Below are 8354 nucleotides of genomic sequence, written 5' to 3' on the forward strand. Positions count from 1 at the left end.
TACAGTAAAAATTGCCTTTGCTACAGTGAATTGCGACTGTAAAAATTGACTTTGCTACAGTGGTATAGTTTATGGATGATTTAAGACTATATTTTGACAAAGGTACGATTCACGAAACGTAAAGTACAAGTTTTCTCAGTATACGATAGGACGTTCGAAAAATCGGAACCGGGACATAAGTCGAGTGACGACGTACGACATATCGGAACGAAAATTACAAGTCAACTATGCATGTGAATTTAATATAATATATAATTAATTATATAAATTAAATATATTATATTAATAATTAAAAAATATGTCGACAAACTAGAAGTTAAAAGATCATGAGCTGGAAATCCATCCCATGCGATCTCATGGGAAATGGTATTGGAGGCCATGCGATCGTATGGAAGTCCTGGACAGGCCACACCTATAAAGCTCGAGATATCTGCCTCTGTTTTAATTTAAAAATTTCTCCGTATTATATTTATTAATTATATTATTATTATTATTATTATTATTATTATTATTATTATTATTATTATTATTATTATTATTATTATTATTATTATTATTATTATTATTATTATTATTATTATTATTATTATTATTATTATTATTATTAAGATTAATATTATTATTAAGATTAATATTATTATTAATCTTATTATTATTAGTAGCATTTGTATTATTATTAGTATTATACATAAAATACTACGACGAGGTCATGAGCGTGTCACTTTCAAAATAGTTTTATGAGCCGGATAAAGCTAAGGAAATTATGGGTTATTGCCAAGGAGGTTATGGTAATATTCATGGGTATTATTTGCAAGTCAAACCTAGTGTTATCATCTCCGTTACGTCTACGTACTTTTCTACAATATTGAATCTCAATATTGATATGTTGAGATCTACGGTTATTTGGTAATTCTTGTTTCGATCACATTTTGGTGAACGACTTTATATGCTGCTAAGGTGAGTTTCATTACTCCCTTTTTATATATATTTTTGGGCTGAGAATACATGCACTTTATTTTAAACGCAATGGATACAAGTACATACTAAATTCTACACTGAGTTTGAACCGAAAATCCCTTTGCTTTGGTAACTAGTAACTGTCGGTTATAAGAATTGGTGGGCGCGAGTAGTTATATATGGATCCATAGGGCTTGATATCCCCATCCGAGCTAGAGCACTAGCCTTTTAACGGACGTATGCTATTTGAGAAGCGTACACGTTGGTTTGCGTGTATTATTAAGATGATTATACAATGGGTACAAATTATATATACGTTAAGTTTAGTTACCAGGGTGCTCAATTTCGTAGAATATTTTGATAAACGTTTCTGGATTGAACAACTGAAATCTTGTGATCCACCTTTATATACAGATTATGCGTAACATTAAAACTATGAACTCACCAACCTTTGTGTTGACACTTGTTAGCATGTTTATTCTCAGGTTTCCTACAAGTCTTCCGCTGTTTGCTTAGATGTTAAACAAGCTATGTGCATGGAGTCTTACATGACATATTTTTCAAGAAGACGTTGCATTCACCAAATCATCACCATGTATCTTATTTTGACTGCATTGTCAACGGAAATACTGTTGTAAACTATTATTTATAGTGATTGTCTATATGTAGAAATCATCAGATGTCGAAAACCTTTGATTTAAATATTCATTTATGGTGCGCCTTTTCAAAAGAATGCAATGTTTACAAAATGTATCATATGGAGGTCAAATACCTCGCAATGAAATCAATGAATGACGTGTTCGTCCATATGGATTTGGAGCGATCGTCACAGTTAAATATATACTTTATCATACTGTTTTGAAATGCTCTTTGTAGCACTGAAATCTCGTGGCTTACCTTACATTACTGTTATACTTAAACTATAGCTCACCAACCTTTGTGTTGACGTTTTTAAGCATGTTTTTCTCAGGTGCTTAAGGTTAGCCGCTTCCGCTGTTGTACTAGTCTTGCTGTAGACACCCGCTGCTTTAGAGATGTCACCGCATGAACGTTTATCTTGCATTCATAAACATTATTACTTTTGAAACAATGATTTGTAACGACCTAAGGTCACACACTATTATCTTTGCTTCTATTCATAGGAGCATACTTTTGATGTAAAACATTCGACGTTAGTTATGACGTCACCTTTTACCATGAATGCAAACGTATTTTGAAATAGCATATAGTGTTTGACCTTGTAATGATCCTATTGTTGATGGTTCGTACATGATGATTTAGTACAGGGCATCACAAAAGCTGCACCATTTGAAGCTTTATATGGCCAGAAATGTAGATCCCCTTTGTGTTGGGATGAACTCGAGGACAGACATTTAACTGGTCCTGAAATCATTCATGAAACTACCGAAAAGATCGTTCAGATTAAGCAACGATTAGAAACTGCCCGTAGCTGACAAAAGAGCTATGCCGATAGAAAGCGAAAGGATATAGAATTCCAAGTTGGAGATAAAGTCATGTTGAAAGTATCCCCTTGGAAAGGCGCTGTCCGTTTCGGTAAACGAAGCAAACTCAATCCACGATATGTTGGACCTTTCACAATCACTCAAAGAGTCGGTCCCGTGGCGTACCGATTAGAACTACCAACTGAACTTAGCCAAGTACATGATGTGTTTCATGTCTCGAATCTTAAAAGGTGTCTTACTGATAACACACTTGTTATTCCTTTGGATGATATCCTCATTGATGAGCAAATGCACTTCATTGAAGAACCTATAGAAATCATGGAAGGAGAGGTCAAACAAACGCGTAAAAGCAACATGCCTATCGTTAAAGTCCTTTGGAATTCGCGTAGAGGCCCCGAATATACCTGGGAACGCAAAGACCACATGATACGGAAATATCCCCATCTCTTCTCAACTGCTGATGCAAACGAGGAATCTACCTAAAACTTATGGACGAAGTTTTTAATAACGGGGAGGTACTATAACGACCCTCATTTTTCCATTCTATATTTTTCCAAATTAAATGCCCAACAATATAATTAAACTTAACAATTAAACTTTAATTAACGATTGTTAAGCATTAAGAATTATAAAATATAATAATTAACTTTGTGTAATAAAAGACAAGTTAATAAAAGATAAAAATAACGAGCTTATTAATATTTGTGAACAAATAAATAACTTTAAAACTTGTACACTTAAAATAATTAAAGTTGGATAATTAAGGAACTATTTAAGCTAATCTAAAGTACAAGGACTAAAGTGCAAAAGTTCCAAACCAACCCATGCAAACCCTAGCCGAATTTAGGAAGGGTAAAATTACCCTTTTGCCCCTTAAATTTTCGGCTAAGGCACCCCATAATCACCTCCTCATTTACTTGACTTATTCCCTAAGTAATTCCTAATTAAACCCTAATTCTATAATGCTCTAATCACTCCTATAAATAGAGACCTAGACTAACCCATTTTCTTGTACCAAATCATAATCACAACTCTCTCTCAAAATCTCTCTCTCCCTCTCCCAATTTTCGGCCAAAAACCGAAATCACCACCACCGCCATCGAATTCATCATCATCATCTTCAAGATCTTCAAGTGATCTTCAAGTTGTTCATCGTGTTCTTCGAATTCTTCGAAGATCTTCAAAGGTGTTCTTCAATCTTCAAGGGTTTGATCTTCATCATCAAGTGTTCATCAACTTTTTCTTGTTAATCTTCATTAATCTTCATTAAGGTAAAACCCTAGATCCAAACTTTTAAATTTCATCTTGTTAATCCATGTTTATGTTCATGTTCTTAATCATATTCATAATCATATTCATGTTGTAAAAAAAATAAAAAAATATATACATATACATATACCTACGGTTATATAAAAAAAAATAATTTTTGTGTTTGATCTTTAGACCCTTGATAATTGTTAGAAGATTTGTTAATGTTTAAAAAAGGTAACAAGATATATACATACCATAAATAGATACACCATGCATATTTGTAAAAAAATAATAAAAATACTATATATATATATATATATATATATATATATATATATATATATATATATATATATACATACATATACATATTAAAATATTAAAACCCTAACTAATTAAACCTAACCCTAATTATTAAAACCCTAATTTATTAAAACCCTAATATTACCTAAACCCTAATACATTAATTAAACCCTAATCATTTATTACTAAACCCTAATATTAAATATTACTTTAATTAACTAAAACCCTAATACTATTATATAATACTAACACCTATAAACTTATATTATTACTAACACATATAATATACTACTACTTATATTATATTATTCGATTACGTTAGTCATTCACGATAATGTGTGATTACTCGAACGTCAACGCTACTTAAGGCCTAGGGTGATCCTTGGTATCACTATGGGACGCTTGTGGATTACGAATGCCAAACTTAGATTTTGGTCAAGAAATCCTGGGCCAACCGGTAACAATTGGTCATTCTGGTGACTCGGCGGTGGAATAGATGTTTGGGTATGATGCACAATGTCAAACCCGACTATAGTAATCATACACTTAGTTATCTTCACACTTAATAGGTGGTAGACTTATTAAGAACAACTCACTAGTGTTCGACACTAACTTCCTAAAAGTGAAAACTTACTAAAAATGGAAACTTTCTAAAAGTGGAAACTTACTAGGAATGGAAACTTAGTAAAACGAACTATAACACTTTTCATACTTAACCTAAATTTGGGCAAAAACACTTAACTACTCTTAAATGTCAATAGGTTGACTATCTGCTCACATTCATTCAAACTTTCTATTCTGAGGAATAACTCTCTCTCTCCTACTTACTAAGGTGAACTCATAGCCCCTCTTACTATTGCGCAACTTATTTAACTTTTTGGGGTGAGACACATGCTGCTTTTACTATTTACAATTTGGACACAAGTACCAACTGTTAAACTATGTTATACCCGGTTATGTTCGACTAAGTCCCTACAGTGATATTTTTAATTCTTCGTTGAATGCATGCTTAATTATTGGGGGTAGGCCTATCGGGAGTAACGTCCCCGATACATTTGACCAAGTCATTGTATTACTTAATAATGAAATTAAACCGACAAGGACAGACACAATGAAATGTCCCGTTCTTATTGATTAAAAATGTTCCATATTAATTGATTTCGTTGCGAGGTTTTGACCTCTATATGAGACGTTTTTCAAAGACTGCATTCATTTTAAAACAAACCATAACCTTTATTTCATCAATAAAGGTTTAAAAAGATTTACGTAGATTATCAAATAATGATAATCTAAAATATCCTGTTTACACACGACTATTACATAATGGTTTACAATACAAATATGTTACAACGAAATAAGTTTCTTGAATGCAGTTTTTACACAATATCATACAAGCATGGACTCCAAATCTTGTCCTTATTTAAGTATGCGACAGCGGAAGCTCTTAATAATCACCTGAGAATAAACATGCTTAAAACGTCAACAAAAATGTTGGTGAGTTATAGGTTTAACCTATATATATCAAATCGTAACAATAGACCACAAGATTTCATATTTCAATATACATCCCATACATAGAGATAAAAATCATTCATATGGTGAACACCTGGTAACCGAAATTAACAAGATGCATATATAAGAATATCCCCATCATTCCGGGACACCCTTCGGATATGATATAAATTTCGAAGTACTAAAGCATCCAGTACTTTGGATGGGGTTTGTTAGGCCCAATAGATCTATCTTTAGGATTCACGTCAATTAGGGTGTCTGTTCCCTAATTCTTAGATTACCAGACTTAATAAAAAGGGGCATATTCGATTTCGATAATTCAACCATAGAATGTAGTTTGATGTACTTGTGTCTATTTTGTAAATCATTTATAAAACCTGCATGTATTCTCATCCCAAAAATATTAGATTTTAAAAGTGGGACTATAACTCACTTTCACCAAATATCACTTCGTGGAGAATTTGACTTGGCCACGGGTTGATTTACGAACCTATAGCAATATATACATATATCAAAATATGATCGAAATATATTCACAATATTTTCTTTATTACGTGTTGATGATTTTTAGTTGTACAATTAGCGGTCCGATGTTAGAAGTCCACAATTGATCGTACATGAATAATTTAATATATATATCTTGAATCAATCCACGACCCAGTGTAAACATATCTCAGTATTGATCACAACTCAAACTATATATATTTTGGAATCAACCTCAACCCTGTATAGCTAACTCCAACATTCACATATAGAGTGTCTATGGTTGTTCCGAAATATATATAGATGTGTCGACATGATAGGTCAAAACATTGTATACGTGTCTATGGTATCTCAAGATTACAAAATATACAATACAAGTTGATTAAGTTATGGTTGGAATAGATTTGTTACCAATTTTCACGTAGCTAAAATGAGTAGTTTTTACCAATTTTGTTTTGCTCGCCATTTCTTCGTTTCTAATCCGTTTTGAATGATTTAAGCGGCCACGGTTTCGTATTGAACTTGACTTTATGAAACTAAACAGAAAAGGTATAGGTTTATAGTCCAAAATACAAGTTAGAAGTTGTTTTTGAAAGAGGTAGTCATTTCCGTCGAAAAAACGACATCTTGATGACTGTTTGGAAAACATACTTTCACTTTGAGTTTAACCATGATTTTTGGATATGATTTAATGTTCGTAAGAAAAATCATTTTCCCAGAAGTATAGCTTTTAAATCAAAGTTTTTCATAGTTTTTAATTATCCAAACCAAAACAGCCCCCGGTTGTAACTACGACGGCGTAAATCCGGTTTTATGGTGTTTATCGTGTTTCCGGGTTTTAAATCATTAAATTAGCATATCATATAGATATAGAACATGTGTTTAGTTGATTTTAAAAGTCTAGTTAGAACGATTAACTTTATTTGCGAACAAGTTTAGAATTAACTAAACTATGTTCTAGTGATTACAAGTTATAACGTTGAATAAGACAGCTTTTTATGTATGAATCGAATGATGTTATGAACATCATTACTACCTCAAGTTCCTTGGATAAACTTACTGGAAATGAGAAAAATGGATCTAGCTTCAAAGGATCCTTGGATGGCTTGAAAGTTCTTGAAGCAGAATCATGACACGAAAACAATTTCAAGTAAGATTTTCACTCGAAATAAGATTGTTATAGTTATAGAAATTGAATTAAAGTTTGAATATGATTATTACCTTGTATTAGAAAGATAACCTACTGTAAGTAACAAAGGTTTCTTGGTCATGGATGATTACTTGGAATGGATTTAGAAAACTTGGAAGTAAACTTGCAATCTTGGAAGTATTCTTGGTTTTATGAAACTAGAACTTTTGGAATTTATGAAGAACACTTAGAACTTGAAGATAGAACTTGAGAGAGATCAATTAGATGAAGAAAATTGAAGAATGAAAGTGTTTGTAGGTGTTTTTGGTCGTTGGTGTATGGATTAGATATAAAGGATATGTAATTTTGTTTTCATGTAAATAAGTCATGAATGTTACTCATATTTTTGTAATTTTATGAGATATTTCATGCTAGTTGCCAAATGATGGTTCCCACATGTGTTAGGTGACTCAAATGGGCTGCTAAGAGCTGATCATTGGAGTGTATATACCAATAGTACATACATCTAAAAGCTGTGTATTGTACGAGTACGAATACGGGTGCATATGAGTAGAATTGTTGATGAAACTGAACCAGGATGTAATTGTAAGCATTTTTGTTAAGTAGAAGTATTTTGATAAGTGTCTTGAAGTCTTTCAAAAGTGTATGAATACATATTAAAACACTACATGTATATACATTTTAACTGAGTCGTTAAGTCATCTTTAGTCGTTACATGTAAGTGTTGTTTTGAAACCTTTAGGTTAACGATCTTGTTAAATGTTGTTAACCCAATGTTTATAATATCAAATGAGATTTTAAATTATTATATTATCATGATATTATGATGTATGAATATCTCTTAATATGATATATATACATTAAATGTCGTTACAACGATAATCGTTACATATATGTCTCGTTTCAAAATCATTAAGTTAGTAGTCTTGCTTTTACATATGTAGTTCATTGTTAATATACTTAATGATATGTTTACTTATCATAATATCATGTTAACTATATATATAACCATATATATGTCATCATATAGTTTTTTACAAGTTTTAACGTTCGTGAATCACCGGTCAACTTGGGTGGTCAATTGTCTATATGAAACCTATTTCAATTAATCAAGTATTAACAAGTTTGATTACTTAACATGTTGGAAACACTTAATCATGTAAATAACAATTTCATTTAATATATATATAAACATGGAAAAGTTCGGGTCACTACAGTACCTACCCGTTAAATAA

Source organism: Rutidosis leptorrhynchoides, chromosome 10 (assembly GCF_046630445.1).
Source record: "Rutidosis leptorrhynchoides isolate AG116_Rl617_1_P2 chromosome 10, CSIRO_AGI_Rlap_v1, whole genome shotgun sequence".
Taxonomy (NCBI): Eukaryota; Viridiplantae; Streptophyta; class Magnoliopsida; order Asterales; family Asteraceae; genus Rutidosis; species Rutidosis leptorrhynchoides.